This window comes from Protopterus annectens, chromosome 10.part0 (assembly GCF_019279795.1).
Source record: "Protopterus annectens isolate FY-2018-M chromosome 10.part0, PAN1.0, whole genome shotgun sequence".
NCBI classification, from domain to species: domain Eukaryota; kingdom Metazoa; phylum Chordata; order Ceratodontiformes; family Protopteridae; genus Protopterus; species Protopterus annectens.
Window position 1 is genome coordinate 21,640,706 of NC_056744.1, and position 17,863 is coordinate 21,658,568.

Here is a 17,863-nt window from a genome sequence, read left to right on the forward strand (position 1 = left end):
CCAAGGGCTACTCCCCTCCATGGACCATGACTCCCCACAGGGAATGCCTGGATAAATACCCTCCCCTGGGATAAGCATTCCCATCCAACTCTTCCAGCAACTCAGACACCTGAGCCACTAATCAAACCTGGGTCACCTGGGCAGTAGTTAGGACTTTATGTCTTTACACCAAGCCCAAAACAGTGAGATGTGTGCTTGTGATAAGGCACATTCCATACGCCTTTAAAAGCTCCTCCTGTGTCACAATGCCCAGGCTAAAAAGATACCAGTTTAACAAACTGCCCTTACCCCCCCCTCTGAATTAATACTGTAAGCTCTCCAATGAGGGGAACCTCAGAATACAACACATGATCAACGCTGGTGGCAGTGGCGCACATGCAGTGGATATTTTGCGGTTCATTAACACTATCAGAACACAGTGATAAAGGGCGTAAGCTATTTCTCTGAAACAGCCCCATACTGTACACCTAACGTTCAGTGGGGGTCTCCCCATCCTATTCTTAACAAGGACCAATCCCTTAGAATGCCTGTACACCTGACATGAAAATGTTAACAGGGTAGATATTTCATTAGTAGAACACTGTGCTCTATTACTTTTATATGACAGATATAAGCTACAGTTAGCTACAATGCCCTCAACAATGTACAACAGAAAACAGCAACCCAAGAAGATGAAGTCTAGGGGAGACAGATCGATATGGAAGCTGAGCTTCACAGTTACAATGACAAAACAAATCCTAATCAAGAGAACAAAAACTGCAGATCAAAACTAAAATGACAGAAATTACTCTAATCCAGGGTTTGTGTGCATATGTCTCAACATATGTTTTGTTTATCTTCTACAACTGGTAAACTACAGTCTCCTATGAAACAGTTAAATTCACACGAGATGGTACATTAAAGGTGCATAAACTACCCCCCACAGAAAGAAGTTACAGGATTAGTTTCAGGGCTTCAGCCTGGTACTTAAACTCAACAGCACTAAGGTTATGAGTATTACTTTGTTTATATTTTTACATCAGTCTCATACACATTTCTGTATCCTGTTCATGTAAATGAACTGTAAACGTTTTTGAACTACTGCCATTGTTCCCCAGTCTTGTAAGAAAAAGGCCCTTGCCCCAGTGTCCTTACCCAGTCATCAAATGTGAAATAAATAAAATAAAGATACAAATGCAAAACTCACTCTTCAGAATGCAACACAGAAAATGTTAAACTGCTTCTATTTTTTGCCCAATATAGTCTGACTAGTCATTTTAAATAACATTGGAACCATATCCAAACCCTGTCACAAGTCATGACTACAAGTAAGGTCCAAAACAGAAATGACGGTTAGGAAGGCACTACAAATGGTTTACATTTTCATATACAACAGCACTACTAAAAGTATGCACAACTCCTAGTCAAATGTATATGCTGTACTATGTCTTCTGCCACCCTTGGCTTGAATCATGACTGAAGTGTCCCAGAATCAGTCCACTAGCAGAGTTAACAAATGTAAATAAATTAAAAACATTTTTACCACAGATGTTCTGTTAAAGCCATTTCTTCACATCACACTATGAGCTTTTGGGTAGTGTAAGGCTCAGTGGGGAAGATTTCTGCATCACAGTCCCAAGATTGTAATATTCAATCCTCAACTGCCGACATGGAGTCTGAATGCTATCTTGACTGTGTGACTTCTGGGAATGACAGTTTCCTGCCACAAATGTGTTGACTGACTGGATACTCTAGTCAGTATACAGTATCTTCACCCCTGCACCTATGGCCTGGAGTACGAAGGAAAAGATCCTCAACCGAGTCCACCTAGCCAGTTAACTAAATTAAACTAAAAATAACCTGACAATGCAATTCTGAACATGTTGAAAAACAGCAGAAGAAAAGGTCTTTTACAAAAAGAAATTAACTTTCTCAATAGGAGACAAAGTACTACAAAATGAAAAACTTAAACATGGTAACGGTTCTAACAGACAATCTTTCAGGTATTCTCATCAGATAAAAAGAAATTATGTACTCATCATAACATTCCATCTGTGTTGTCCATTTTCATTCTTCCTGAACTGATGGGCTTGGATCTGATCCTTCGGATATGACTCGGCTGTTGCTAAACCAAAAACTCTCAAACTTCTCCCTTACCCACAATAAACTAACCCCAATTACCTCAGCTCTTGTTTGCTGCCTTAGTAGAAAGTAAAACATGGAAATTATCATGTAGAAGCCATATCTGGAGCTTAGGTACAAAATAAGGGCAAACAAGTCCACTAAGCACTCATTCTTCCAGAAGCTTCAAGGATGGGGACTGGTGGGAAGAGAGTTGAGAAAGAATGAAAATGGACAACACAGATGGAACGTTATGGTGAGTACATAACTTCTTTATCTGATTATGTCAATTTTCATTCTGTCCTCAACTGATGGGACAGAGTCCCCAGCTACCTAATTTTCAGGGCGGACTCAAGGAAGGATATTCTTGAGCATCATAGAACCACAAGATGCTCTTCCTCTTGAGACCAGATCTAATTTGTAATCAATAATAAAGGTATGGGGACTAGCCCAATAGCTTCTGCATAAATATCATCCATGGGCACTCTAGACTGAAAAACTAAGGAAGTTGCCATGGATGTGGTGGAATGGGCTCAAACAGGTTTTGTCCCAGCAATGCCCAATCTGTTATATACAGAGAAAATACAATTTGTTATCCACCTAAACAGAGTAACTTTGGTAACTGGTTTACTCAATGCTAGTTCTGCATATGATACAAACAATTGGTCAGACTTTCTGATGTTTTTATTTTGACGAGTCTGATATGCAAAGCTATGGAACGCATCATCATGCAGCTAACAAACAAGGATATAGGGACTCTCCAAATTTTGGATCCTACACATTTTGGTTTTGTGAAGGGTAGATCATGCCTGCTCAACTTGGGTCGACTTCTTTGAGTCAGTCACCAGAGCTGTGGATGAAGGCAAGGTGGTTTGTACAGCCCACCTTGATCTAGCCATGGCTTTTGATACCATTCCCCACTCTGGAATCAGAAAAACTCACTAAGCTTGGCATCAACCTCCATATCACTAGGTGGGTTGCAAACTGGCTCACAGATAGAACCTACAGTGTGAAAGTAGCGGACTCCAAGTCAGACTGCCGACTAGTCACGAGTGTAGTCCCACAGGGTCCTCTCCTGTTTGGTATCTACTTCTCTGAAGTCCAGGTCAACACAAAGGGACTCTTGGCTGACAAAGTTCGCAGACGATTGCAAGTTGGGAGCTATTATTAACTCCCCAAGTGATGCTGACATCCTACAGAATGGCCTCACTGAGACCAATGACTGGTGTCAGAACCATGGCCTTAAGCTCAATACCAAAAAATATCTCGTCATCCCCTTTGGGAAAAACCCGGTTCCCATGAATTACCACATTGATAGTAGTTCACTGAACACAGAAGGCATTATAAGAGATCTGGGAACACAGGTTGACAGCAACCTCTCTTTTGATCACTACATTGCCACTGTGATCAGAAAGTCCTATGTGGCACATCTCATTACTAAGGGTTTTGCATCCAGGAAGAAAGAGATCATTGTCTCCCTCTACTCTTCCCTCATTAGGCCAGTCGAGTACAATGCCCCATTTGACATGTACCTCACTAGACACCTGCAACAACTGGAGAGTCCGCAAAACTACTTCACAAAAGGGATCCTAGGCCTTAAACACTTGTCCTATATGGACATACTCTAACTCCAACTATTCTCTGTCTCATATTGCCCACTTATTGGCGATCTCTGCTTGACTTACAAAGCCATGTCTGACCCAGCTCTGTTAGAAATGCTACATCTAAAGAAATCCCAATCCCTCCGCACTACACGCTCCAGAGACCTCAACCTTATACGACAATTAACAGAACATGCTGGAGGGGCAGGTTCATAACCCAGAGACTGCCCATGCTATGGAACAGACTTCTCATACATGTCAAGCACAGTACCCCGCTGACACTCCAACAGAAATCTTAATGAGTGGATGGGAAACAGAAAATTCACCCTGGGGATAAACTCCAGTGACTCTACTAGTCAGAGGCACTGGGAACTAAGGTCGGGTTGCAGTATGTCAAGATAATCCTATGGCTAGGCTTGTAAAGGCCCCAGAGCCATTAGCCTAGTACACACCTATGAACCTATTATGAATGGGGGCTGCAAAAGGTTCAATACTATATTTCTGATCCCAAAAAATAAATCTCTTCCATTTGCTAGAGTATAGTTTCCTGGTGGAAAGTTTATGGGAGGGCAAAACAATATGATGGACAGAAAAAGAGGGCATACGTTTTCTGGCTATTAATGGAATTGTTGACCAGGCAGCCAGCCTGCGATTTACTATGTCTGGATGTATCATGTCTGTTGGGTCTAGAAACCAAGGTGGTCGAATCAGGTAAAGCCAGAGAAAGGAAAACCAAATTATTCAAGGCCAATAAAGTGCAACAAGGATGACCTTGCTCTTCAACTTGCAGCTTTCTGAAGAAATTTGGGAATCAATGGAGTGGAAGGATACTCATAAAGGAGACTGGGGGGGGGCAATCCTTAAGTAAGGCATCCCTTGGGAATTTCTCCTATGGGGGGACTAGGGCAAAGTAGCTGCTGTATTTGTTGTTCAGGGTGAATGTGAACAGATCACAGCAAGACTGGGCCCACTGTCGGAAGATTGTGTTTGCAATCCTTCTGTTGAGGGACCACTCATAAGGTAGGAGAATGCACCTGCTCAATTTGTCTGCTATCACACTGGACCTCCCCAGAATGTGCACTGCTAAAAGAAAGCGGTTGGAAGAGATCGCCCACTGCCATACTTTCAGAGCTTCACAACAGAGTGGGTAGGATTTCGTTCCTCACCGTTTGTTGATGTAACAGATGACTGACATGTTATCCGACTGTACTGCAATTGTCCACACAGGGAGAGCATTCTGAAATGCTTGCAATGCTAACAGCACTGCTCTCACCTCTAGGAAATTTATATGCAAACTGGTTGGCTTGGGGGATTAGGTGCCTTAGACCGTCTTCCCCAGATAATGTCCCTCCCCCCAGCTGGGAAGCGTTCATGGTCACTATAGCCTTGGGCTGAAGGAGAATGAACGGACGACCTTGAAGAACCTGGTCTGAATGTTTCCCCACTTAAGAATTACTCAGATTTGCAAGAGAGATCACATCTTATTAGACATAGGCTGATAAAGAATCGACAGCTGAGCAGCTAGCATCCATTGAAGAATTCTCATATAAAACCTAGCAAGTGGTACCAAGGTTACTGCTGCCATCAATCCCAGAGCCTGAAGTACCAGTTGGGCTGAAATTGAGGAAAAAAAAGATGGAAATACCAACAATGGTAAATAAGCTACAACAATGTTGTAGAGAGAAGAAAGATACTACCAACTGGCTAAGTTTCTGGTGTCATTCTAATGGGATCCAGTATCTGTCTACCTGGGATGACATGATTGACAGACCTCGATGCATTGCCAAAGACGGCCTGCATGCGTCACACCCCTGGGATTCTGGACACTGGGCAAGGCTCTTGCCAGCCCTAGAGTGCATTTTTAGGCAATGTTCTAAAGACTAAATTACCACCACAACAGCTACAAGTAAAACCAATCTGAGGGTCATGCTACTCAACATTAGAAGTCTAAATCTCAAGATGTACTCACTCGAAGCACTCCTCAAAATGGAGAACATCGACATATGTGCAGTAACCTGATCTAAAGCAGCAGAAAGCACCCCTGCGCTACCAGGCTACAATTCATTCCACGCTTTCGGCCCCAGAACCTGGACTGAAGCTCTAAAGGTGGTGGTGTCTCCATATTCATAAAGGATATGCATACCTCCAGACTAGTAGCCCAACATAACGCATCATAGATACTTCTGGTACAACTAACATTAGGTAAGACAGGGATTCAAGTTGTAGCCTGCTATAGATCCCCTACCATGTCCCAAGACTCTCACTCCATGTTTTTAAGCACCCTGGAAAATATTAAGTTCCAACCCAACACCCTCATACTGGGCGACTTTAATTACCCCTCCATTAACTCAGAAAACTACTCATGTACCAATGCACTTGCCCGTTTCCTGGAATTCAATAATTCCAATGCCCTGGATCAACTCATTCTTACCTCCATCTGAGGTAGCAACATCCTTGACCTGGTTATTACTAACATGAGTGACCGCTGCTCTACACCATTAGTCAACTCCTCCCTGGTGAGATCTGACCACAAACTAATCACCATGGAAATCTACATCCCACCCACACCTCCGCAAAGGTAACCACCGTGAAAAACTTCTCTAAAGCCAACTTTGGGCTTCTAAAAACAGAGGTGCCTAACTTCACGACACCCATGCAAATGGAGAATAGGTGCATGATTGCTGAATCATGCACCAAAGCATTGTATGAACACATACACGAATGCATGGAACTGGCCATACCCAACAGAACCAAGACACTCTCCTCCAAACAAGGAAGCCAATCTGGTGGTACCCTGCCATAAACAAGCTCTACAACGTACAGTTTTGTACCTACCAAAAATGTAGATGTTCTAGTGTTCACCCTGCTGCAGTCATCACACTTGGGTTATCCTGTTGTCAGGCGGTCCCGCAGTCAGGCTGAGTTCCAAAGTCTTGGTCCGGCATCGGTTGCTGTCGCTTCTTCCCTGATGTCAGTGCGCCAGGGGGTATATAAGAGGCATCCAACGCCATTTTCTTCAGTTTTTCTTGCCCCAGATGTCAGGTCCCCCCCCCCAATCGGAGGTCACTACATATTACCAATAAAAAATGTGAAGAACATACAAAGCATACCTTCAACTATAAGCAAATACACCACAAAGGTTGTATCAGCTATAAAGACATAGAAAGGCTCAGCTAGGTCAGAGGGGATGGAGGGGGAGGTAACCTGGACTGCAGCAGGGTGAACACTCTAACATCTACATTTATGGTAGGTACAAAACTGTACTATATTCATCGTGTTACCCTGCTGCAGTCATCACACTTGGGTTGAATCCCAAAGCTAAAGATGGGTGGTGGAATAAAACAGGGTTTGAAGAAGCTAGTAGGCCCTGCAAAACTGCAGTGGCAAAGCCAGCTCTAGTCTTAGAGTATAGTGGTAAGTGATAGTGTCGATGAAGGTGTGTACTGAACTCCAAGTTGCAGCTTCCAGAATATCCTTGGTTGGTATCCCCTGAGAAAGGCTGTAGATGTAGCTGCTGCCCTGGTGGAGTGGGACCTAATGCTAGCAGGAACCGGTTTTCCATGATGAGTGTAGCAGAAACGTATGCAATGTACTATTCATTTTGAAATTGTCTGTTTTGAGATAGGTTTTCCTTGTGATGCTGTAGCATAGGATACAAAGAGCTGGTCAAATTTTCTGAAAGCCTTAGTTTTATCCAAGTAGTAACGTAGTTGCCTCTGAATGTCCAAGGAGTGCAAGAGTCTTTCTCCTTTGTTCTGGGGATTTGGAAAAAAGGTGGGTAGATAGATGGTTTGATTTAGGGCCACAATGGATACCACCTTTGACATAAAGGAGGGGTTAGTTCATAGAGAGACTCTGTCTTGATGAAAAATGAGGAAAGGCTCCACTGACATTAGTGCCTGTAACTCTGAGACTCTTCTGGCTGAAGTTATTGCTAGCAGCATGACAGTTTTCCATGATAGAAACTTTAAATCAGCTGAGAAAGCTGGTTCAAAATGCGGTAGTGTAAGCTTTTCCAAAACAAAGCTGAGATCCCAAGTTGGAGTTGGTGCTCTCCTGGGCGGCCTTATGTTCTTGGCCCCTCTGAGGTACTCTTAGGAGTGGATGTGAAAATAAAGGAGGATCTGTGTTGTAGTGAGCTGAAATCGCTGAGGCGTGGATTTTAATAGATGAAAAGGAAAGTCCTTTGCATAACATCTCAGTTAAATATTGTAGAATCTGAGGTATGTTCGGCTCGAGGGGAGTTTGGCCTTTAGCCTGGTTCCAGGCACAAAATCTTTTCCATTTATCTGAGTAGGCTTTCCTGGTGCTGGGCCTTCTGGCCTCCAGAATGACATCCATAACCGCTTTTGATAGAGGAGCTGGCTGGTTGTTTAGTTGATTTGCCATGCAGCCAGGTTTAAAGTCTTGAGCTGGCTGTGTAGAATCTGACTGTCTTGCTGTGTGAGCAGGTGAGGAATTTGTGGTAAAATCCATGGTGGGCCGTGGGCCATGTTCCTTAGTAGTGGGTACCAGTGCTGGTGTGGCCAGTCTGGAGCAATGAGTATCATTTGTGGCCTCGCTAGTCTGACTTTCAGCAGTACCTTTGCTAGAAGAGGCAGTGGAGGAAAGGCATACACTGTCAATGTTTTCCAACTGAATGTGAGGGCGTCCACTTTCCAAGCTTGTGGGTGGAATGTCCTTGTGCAAAATTTTTGAAGTTGGTAGTTTTGGGGGTTGGCAAACAGATCTATGTCTGGGCGTCCCCATTTTTGAGTTATCATTGCAAATACTTGTGGATCCAGTTTCCACTCGTGGGGATCCATGATGTTTCTGCTTAGGTCGTCTGCCAATGTGTTTTTCTTTCCTGCCAGGAATTGTGCTTGTAATTGAACTTGGTAAGTCAGTGCTGTGCTGTGTTCCACAAGGTCAATGCTTGCCTGCATAGAGGGTAGGAGTGTGTACCCCCTTGCCTGTTTATGTACCACATTACTGTGGTATTGTCTGTCTTTATTTATTATTAGTTGTTCTGGGTGTAAGAGGTCCTTGAAAGCTGTTAGGGCATTCTGTACAGCTAGCATTTCCTTTTGATTGATGTGCAGATGCCTTTGATCTGTAGTCCATTTGCCTTGAATGCACTGTCCTGCCATGTGTGCTCCCCAGGCATAGTCCGATGCATCTGTTGTCATAGTTTGCCTGGCTGTGGGTAAGGTAAAAGGCTGACCCTTGTTGAGGTGACATGCCTGTGCCCACCATAGAAACTCCTGTTGAAGGCAGGGAATGAGTGGTATCATTGTTTCCAAGCTGTGGCTGTGTTGAGTCCATACGCTTTTCAGGTACCATTGTAATTTCCTCATATGCAGTTTTGCAAATGGTATTAGTAGTATGCAAGATGCCATGGATCCCAAGGCCTGCAGAATTTTTCTTGCAGGGAGTTGGGTCTTTGTTGCCATTATTTTGAAGTATTGAGTCAGTTGTAGTTGCTTGTCTGGCGTGAGATAAGCCACCTGGGCCGTTGTATTTAAGTTGGCACCCAGAAATATTATGTTTTGTGAGGGAACTAGTTTTGATTTCTTTTCGTTTACTGTGTACCCTAGGCAACTTAGAAGGTGTTCGACAAACGCCAGATGTTGTAAGAGAATGTCCTTGCTTTCTGCTTGAATGAGGCAGTCGTCTAGGTATGGGTATATTTGAATTCCTCTGTCTGCAGTATGCAATTAGTGGTGCCAGGCATTTTGTGAAGACCCTGGGCGCAGTAGATAAGCCAAAGGCCAGTGCAGAGAATTGATAATGGGTTGAACCTGCAATGAAACGGAGGTATCTTCTGCAATTTTGTCTGATAGGGACATGCAGGTATGCCTCCTTGAGGTCCAACGTTACTAGCCAAGCCTTCTTGCCCAGCATGGGAAGAAGCTGTTGTAGTGTTAGCATCTTGAATTTGGGTACTTGTAAGTAGGTGTTTAGAATTGAAAGGTCCAAAATGGGTCTCCATGCATTGTCCTTTCTGGGGACTAGAAAGAGCCTTGAGTAAAATCCTTGTCCTTGCTCCTGTGTAGGTACCTGCTGAATGGCTCTTATATCCATGAGAGCTGTAAATTGTTTTTGTGCCTCTGCCCATTGATTTGGTGGCAGGTTTGGCATTCCCTTTATCCTTGGCAAGGTGTGGAAATGGAATCTGTATCCTTGTGAGAATGTCCAGGACCCATTTGTCTTTTGTGATGATGTGCCAGTTGTCTGCAAAAAGTGCTAATTTTCCTCCCAAGGGAGCTGCCAAGAGAGTTTTGCTTGGCAGTTTGAGGGTTAAGTCATTGTGTTTGTCTTCTAGTAGTTTGGGGCCTGTCTTCTCCTCCCTTTTGGGTAGCAGCGTCCCATTGGCGAGGTTTGTAAGGGGCTTATGACTGACCTCTGCCCTTTGGGCGCCTGTATTTGCCCCTCTGTGGTCTGTCAAAAGCTGGAAAGGACCAATTTTTTGTTGGCCAATTTCTGCTGAAACAAGGGGGTTGTACCTGTAAAAAATCCTTGACCGTCTGCATAAACTTTGCCTTATCCTCCATTTTCTTTAAAACCTATTCTGCTTTGACACCAAATAAGACATCCTGCTGTAAAGGTGCATCTAATAATTTTGCTTTAACATGATCAGGCAGGGTTTGTTCTTTTAACCAAGCATGTCTACGTATGACAGACCCAGTCACAGCTGCTCTACAGGAAGCTTCCAATGAATCAAATCCACATTGTAAAGTATGTTTGCCCACCTGCTCAGCTGCATGCAACAGATCCTGCATTTCCTTGAATTCAGACTGTTCAGAATGTGTGCTCATCTTTTGTTTTGAAACATTAGGAATTGCTGATATTTCGGCATGTGAAACTGACAATTTAATGCTCTCATAGCTAGAGTAGCTGAGGTGTATACCTTCTTCCCCCACCTATCTAGTGCTCTGGAGTCCCTTTTGGAGGGTACAGGATTAGCCATAGAAGCCTTAGCCCCTTTGGGACCCTGGGAAATTGTTTCTGGGTCAGCAACAGGGCTTTTATAAAGGAATTTGTGAGAGTCAGGTACTCTGTAGTATCTGCCTGGTTTGGCTGGAGCAGGAGGTAGAGAATCTGGATTTAGACTAGATTCTATGTAAACATCATCCACAATGTCTAAAACTGGAGGGATAGCAAGTGGTCTGTGCTGGGGAAGTAAAAGGAACTCTCGGAGCCTTTTCTTTGAATCGGAGTAGTCCTGGCCTTCCCAGTGGAAATGTTCCCTCATGGTATGTAAAGTTTCCCCAAAGGAATAGTCTTCAGGGGGAGATGCTGAGGGAATAGAGTCTTCAACATCAGTCTCTTCATAAGGGGGAAAGGAGTAATCCTGTTCCTTAGAGGAGTCTGAGGAAATTGAAACCTGGTCAGAGGAGGCATAATCTTCCTCTTGTCTTGGCCTTTTGTCTGGAGGGGGTTGGGAACCCCTGATTAGGGTAATCAAATCTTCAGCCATCTTACACATCTGTTTCTTAGGCATGGGGCCTTGAACTGGAGACTGATGTACAGTCTTTTTAGGTTTTAATGGAGTTTTAAGCTTAGCATAAGATTTAATGGTAAGTGTAGTCAGTCTGAAGACACCTTCTGCAACTGAAGTTGTTTCCACAGCACTGGTTTCTCCTTCTGCAATGGTGTCGGTAGGGCCTAATAAAGATGGCTGTGTCAGCCTAGTACTCTCAGATTGAGAATCCGAAGTGTCTGGGGCTCCAATTCTGCGGTCGTCACAGGCTGCGTATGCGAATCACTGAAAACCGGAGAACCGGCGACAGGCCCAGCAGAGGCCTCGGAGTCTGGCTTGGTTCTAGGCTGCCTGTCCTTATCTTTGCGTTTTTTATGCATGCCAGTCGTCGGTTGCTCCGACAGCATGGTATAATTAAATTTCCTACCGAAGTAGTGTCGAGCGAAATCAAAGCGATGCTTGATAGTTCGCTTATTGAACCTAGCACAAAACCGACAACCTGTGACGTCGTGGTCTGGGCCTAGGCAAGGTATACAAAAAGAATGGAAGTCCTTATGAGGTATTTGCTTCCCACAAGAAATGCAATTGTTAACTTTTACTGACATCGGACTGAGGCAAGAAAAGGTTCCCCAACGGGGTAATTAGCTTTATTGAAGACTTCGGACTGAAATTCGATTAAAAAATGTCAGGTGTCGGCCGACCGGCTCTTGCGAACTGCTTCTGCTTCGGGCACCGCGCGGCAAGAAAGACTGAAGAAAATGGTGTCGGATGCCTCTTACATACCCCTGGCGCACCGACGTCAGGGAAGAAGAGACAGCAACTGACGCCGGACCAAGACTTTGGAACTCAGGCCAACTGCAGGACCGCCTGACGACAGGATAACCCAAGTGTGATGACTGCAGCAGGGTAACACGATGAACATCAGAAGGAAGAAACTGCTGCAGAAAAAGGTGAAGTCCCAAGACTGGAAAAAATCCCTTGTTAGCCTCAACAAAAAGTTGAGATTCCCTCATCAAATCCTCTAAAGCTAGCAATGAAAATAGAATTGCAGCAGATACTAAAGACAACCAAAAGACCTTCTATAGTTATGTCAAGAATCTACATGGCAATACCCAGATCTGCTCTGAGCTACTGCACAAAGGTACCTCCTATACTGAGCCAACTGATATTGCCAAAATACTGGCAGACAGATTCAGTGCCAACTTTACCCCCCCCCCCCCAAAAGGACCAATCACAATACCAGAGCAATGCCAGGTACCCAATATTACTACTGCACATGTTAAAACAGCACTGTCCAAGGCCAAGAATACAGCAACCATGGGGCCCTGACAATATCCCTGGCTGTGTCCTACATGAATTACAATGTGAAATGGCACCACACCTGTGTGCCCTGTTCAATCACAGCCTCACTTCAGGCTTTGTCCCTGCCGAATGGCATACTGCCTGTCCCTGCCAAATGGCACATTGCTACAGTCATCTCACTATATAAAAGGGGAGCGACTACAGACCTTGGGAACTACCGCACCATTAGCCTGATATGTAAGGCTATGGAGCACATCATCATGGACTTTATAAATAGGGATATAGGGAACCCCCAAACACTGGACCCCACACAATTTAGCTTTGTGAAGGGTAGATCATGCCTGCTCAAACTGGTTGACTTCTTTAAGTGAGTCAACAGAGCTGTGGATGAAGGCAAGGTAGTTCATACAGCCTACCTTGATCTAGCCAAGGCCTTTGACACCATTCTCCACTCGAGAATTATAGACAGACTCACTAAACTAGGCATTACCACTATATCACTACGTGGGTTGCAAATTGGCTCACTGATAGAACCCATACTGTGAAAGTAGCAGACTCCAAGTCAGACTGCCGACCAGTCATGAGTGGAGTCCCACACGGATCAGTCCTGAGTCCTCTCCTGTTTGGCATCTATTTTTCTGAAGTCCAGGCCAACACAAAGGGACTCTGGCTGACCAAGTTCGAAAACTATTGCAAGCTGAGAGCCATTACTAACTCCGTAAACAACGGAGACATTCTACAGAAAGGCCTCACTGAAACCAACGACTGGTGTCAAAACCATGGTCTTAAGCTCAATGCCAAAAAATGCATTGTCATTCCCTTTGGGAAAAACTTGATGCCTATGAATTACCACATCGATGGTAATCAACTGAACACTGAAGACTTTATACGAGATCTGGGAACACAGGTTGATAGCAACCTCTCCTTTGACAACCACATTGCCACTGTGGTTAGGAAATCATTCTGTGTGTCACATCTCATTATGAAGGGTTTTTCATCTAGGAAGAAAGAAGTCATTGCCTCTCTATACTCTTCCCTCATTAGACCAATTATAGAGTATAATGCCCCATTTGGCATGTACCTCACTAGACACCTACAACAACTGGAGAGGCGACAAAAGTACCTCACAAAGGGGATTCTTGGCCTTAAACATATGCCCTATACAGACTCGCTCAAAAAAATCCAGCTATTCTGTCTCATATCGCCTGCTTAGAGGCAATTTCTGCTTTACCTACAAATCCATGTCTGACTCTGCACTATAGAAATCCCAATCCCTCCGTGCCACATGCTTCAGAGACCTCAACCTCATGACCACAATCAACAGAACATGCTGGAAGGACAGGTTCTTAACCCAGAGACAGCCCATGCTCTGAAATAAATTTCCCATACATGTCAAGCAGAGCACCTCACTGGCCCTCAAGAAAAACCTTGATGAGTGGATGGGAAATAGAAAAGTCACCCTGGGGATCACTTCAGTGGCCTTACTTGACAGAGGCACTGGGAACTAACGTCGGGCGGCACAATGCCAGGGAAATCCTATGAGCTAGGCTTATAAAGGCTCCAGGGCTATTAGCCTAGTGCACACATGAACCTAACAGTATCTAACAGGTACAGAAAAAAATGTATGATAAACAGAAGAAAATGCAAGAAACAACAGGAAATTTATAAATGAAGGTAAGGGATAGTAATATAAAATATTTTTGAAGTAGGAAATTGAAAAATATGGCACTTACCTGACTAACACTCAAGAGAGAAGGAAGAACACATATCTTTTGCTTGAAGCAGCAAATGACATTGGAGGTAATTGGGGTTGGTGCATTGTGGGTAAAGGAGAAGCTCAAGAGTTTTTGGTTGCCATGAGCTTTAGCAGTGGCTGAGTCAGATCGGAGGCATTGGATCTGAACTCATCAGTTGAGGACAGAATGAAAACTGACAACATCAGACTGTATGTTGTTATCAACTTACCTGGTAACTCCCCAAGCAGCAGGATTCTATCAGTTCTGACCAGGTAACCCATACTACAGCATCATTTTATGCAGTGACATAGACAGGAAATATACTTTAACAATAGCTAAATGAGGATAGTCTGGGGTTATTCTCTTGAGCAAAGTGGCTTCTTGTGCAGCTGAAGAAATATGGAGGTGTCCTCCTTTGTAGTGAATTATGGGCAAAAGGCAGGGACTTGAATAGCATAGGAAAGTTTTCATACACACACTATGCCCTGCCAGTCTTAGTCACAACAAATGTGGCTGCAACTACAACTCCAGATGTACAAGTTCTTCAAAGAGACTGTCTTAGCATATCCGTACAATTGTGCTGAAAGCTCCAATAAACTCCATCTTTGCCGATGCCCTGCTCTCCAAATGTACACAGAACGTATGGCTCACTCCTCACAATTACATTCTCATTATCCACAGTGGCATGATATTTTACAGATCAACCACTCTCTCAGTAAAGAAATGTCTCCATATTTCAGATAATGTTCCTACACTTTATGGCCAGGTCTCCAATCAATTTCAAAGATATATAAACTCAGATATTCTCTCTGAGCCCTACTGTTCAACATGCTGTACACACACAGGGCCGTTAGTCTCTCTTTTTATGCTCCACCTCCTTTAACCCCTGTCCTTCTTAACTGTTTGTTCCCAGAAACCCCAGATTTGTTCATCTTAATATGCTTCACCACAGCATCAGAGAGTATTATGAAAGAAACCTTACTGCTGCCTTGCAGCATGGAAGAAAGGCTAACCAGTCTCAGGAAAATGCATAAAAAAAAAATCACAAAGCAGTAAAAAGGGTTGGGAAACAAGGTTAGCCTTTTAGAAGGCAAGACAATTTAGGCAAAAAAACACTGGGTGACATTAAACAACATTTCAGTCATATCCCACAGAAAAAAAGTCTGGCCATTCAACAAGACATCAACAGCCAGACTGATCGTACGGACAGCAACATTACAAAGACACAAACCAGTAAAGAGAGAGGAGACAGAGAAGGTCCTCACTTCTTGGAAACATCTCTGCTGTTTTTTTAGTGTCTTACACTTCTGATTTTGAAGTTATAAACACACACACACATTAGACCCACTTTGTTTCCACTACTGATGTACTGCTCAAGTGAGTTGATGTACATTCCATACCCATATGCAATGCATCAGACTCCAGTAGATGATATAGATGACTAAACTTCCATCATACTATAACATTACTTAAGAAAGGTAAGCGATTTCTTAAAAAGTGTTATTGAACAACAGCACTAATCCACTCCTGTGTGCATCATAGGATTCACCAATGATCGACTTTGTTTAATCACAATAGGTTGCTTTCTAAATCAGCGAAAAAAGAATGTACATAGCAGGGTACTGCAATGGATGTTTAACTGACACAGCTTCATATTACTAAAGAACCTAAGAGACATGTCAGTACTCACCATTTTCAATGTTATTCATTATGTGACACTACTCACTTGGGCTGTACCTGCAAGTGGTCGAAAGGATCCAAGTACTGCTTCACTAAACATAATATAATATAATAGAATAGAATATATAATATAATACAATATATAATATAAATCAGTGTATCAGATGATGTAGATGGGGCTGTCTGTAGCTGATGTAACACAAGTATACTAGGTATACCAGTCTAGTGCCTGTTGATGTGCCTCATTAAATTCTTAACATCCTATATATGGCACTGTCAAGTTTATACATAAAGGTGCCACTGTTCTTTTAAAGACACTGTGAAACTGTCCACGTGTCAACATTGACACTGAACTTTAACATCAAGCTCTTCTTTTTCATAATGTAACTAGACTTCATCAGAATAATCGATACAAATACAAAACAAATCACAAGAAGCAGATCACATGATGATAATTAAAACGATACACTTTTTTTTTTTTAAGTGCCATTTGCAGTTTTAATTTCAAAAAGCTTCTAATGGACACAGAATTGTTTAAACTAAATGATGAGCACAGTAGCATTTAATTTTAGTTGCCACTCTGAATAAAATTAACTTAAAATCCAACCCTCTAATGTTTAAATCAACATTATCAAGTTAAATAGAAAGAATCATTTCTTAAAATTCTCACAAACATTGAAATGCCTGTACAAAGCATTCTTTGTCTGCCTTTTTCTTTACAGCACAATGGCCACTGATTTTTGTTGCAACTTTATGTTTCACCTACTTAAAATGCATCATAAATCTAAATAAGTTAAACAATTATGTTTTTTGCTCCAACAGACCCGTTATGTCCTGGTATCACTACATAAAATCCAATACTGATACACGTGCAGGGATGGCGGAAAGTACATCTGTGTAAGTTGAACTTACCATAACATGTACATTTTCGAATGATCACTGCTGCAGTAGCCTTAGTTATGTGGGTTATATCCAGCCAGCCACCTTCCAAAGCTTCAGGGCACCTTCCACATGCCCAAACTGTCAAGTGGCTCAAGCTTAGCGGACTAAAAGACAACTTTGGATGCAAAGCCTTTCAGAGCTTTCCTGCCAGCAAAAAGAGAGGCTGAGCCCTGAAAGGGCAAGGCTAGGAATAGCAAAAAAAATAAATAAATAATGTCCACACCCTGGCATAAAGAAAGACAAAAAAACAACAAAGGGAATGAAGACAGGGGAGTGGCTACTGTAGCAGTCATTATTCCAACATCTACTGTTACACAGCAGCTTCCTAGAGAATGGTCCTAGCAAAGCACGATCTACACCTAGAGAAGGAATTCAGCTTACAGTGCTTTCTAAAAGTATGTACAGAAAACCAAGTAGCAGCTTCTACAATACTTCTAGAATACAACCCTTTCAAAGCCAAGGTCCTTGTAGAGTGGGCCTTGACCCTGCCGGAAACAGATTTCTCATGGTTAGTATAAAAAAATATAATAGCCTTAGAGAACTATTTGGAAATAGTCTGTTTTGACACCCATTGTTCCTTCTTACTTTCATAAGAAATGAACAACTGATCTGATGACTTGAATGATTTAGTTCTGTCAAGATAGTACCCGAGTTACCTGTGGACATCCATGGTATGGAGCTTCCTTTCTCCCTTATTTTCAGGTTCAAGAAAGAAAATAGGGTGATGGATAGTTTGACAAGTATACTCGCATACCATTTTAGGCATAAAGGGAGGATTAGTTCTCAAAGAAATCCTGTCCTTGTCGAAAATGAGGTAGAGTTAACTCACCATAAGAGCTTGCAACTCAAGATACCCTTCTTGCAAAGATCAGAGCAATCAATAAAATTGTTTCCATGTTAAGAACCTCAAGTCAGTCAGATTAACTGGTTCAAATGGAGGAAGTGTTAGCTTCTCTAACAAAAAATTAAGATCCCAAGGAGGGGCCACCAATTTAGTTGGAGGCCTCTTATGCAAAAACTCTTTAAAGAACATTTTGACA

The 17,863-nt window shown here is 42.9% G+C and overlaps 1 protein-coding gene and 1 long non-coding RNA gene across 2 annotated transcripts in view; one reads left to right on the plus strand and one right to left on the minus strand.

The window, feature by feature from the left end:
* RECQL5 (RecQ like helicase 5) overlaps positions 1-17,863 on the minus strand; it is a 1,160,282-nt gene that overhangs the window by 1,033,137 nt on the left and 109,282 nt on the right. The gene's annotated exons all lie outside the window — the stretch shown is intronic.
* The window catches only part of LOC122812913, a 107,930-nt gene that overhangs the window by 1,142 nt on the left and 88,925 nt on the right, over positions 1-17,863 (plus strand). The gene's annotated exons all lie outside the window — the stretch shown is intronic.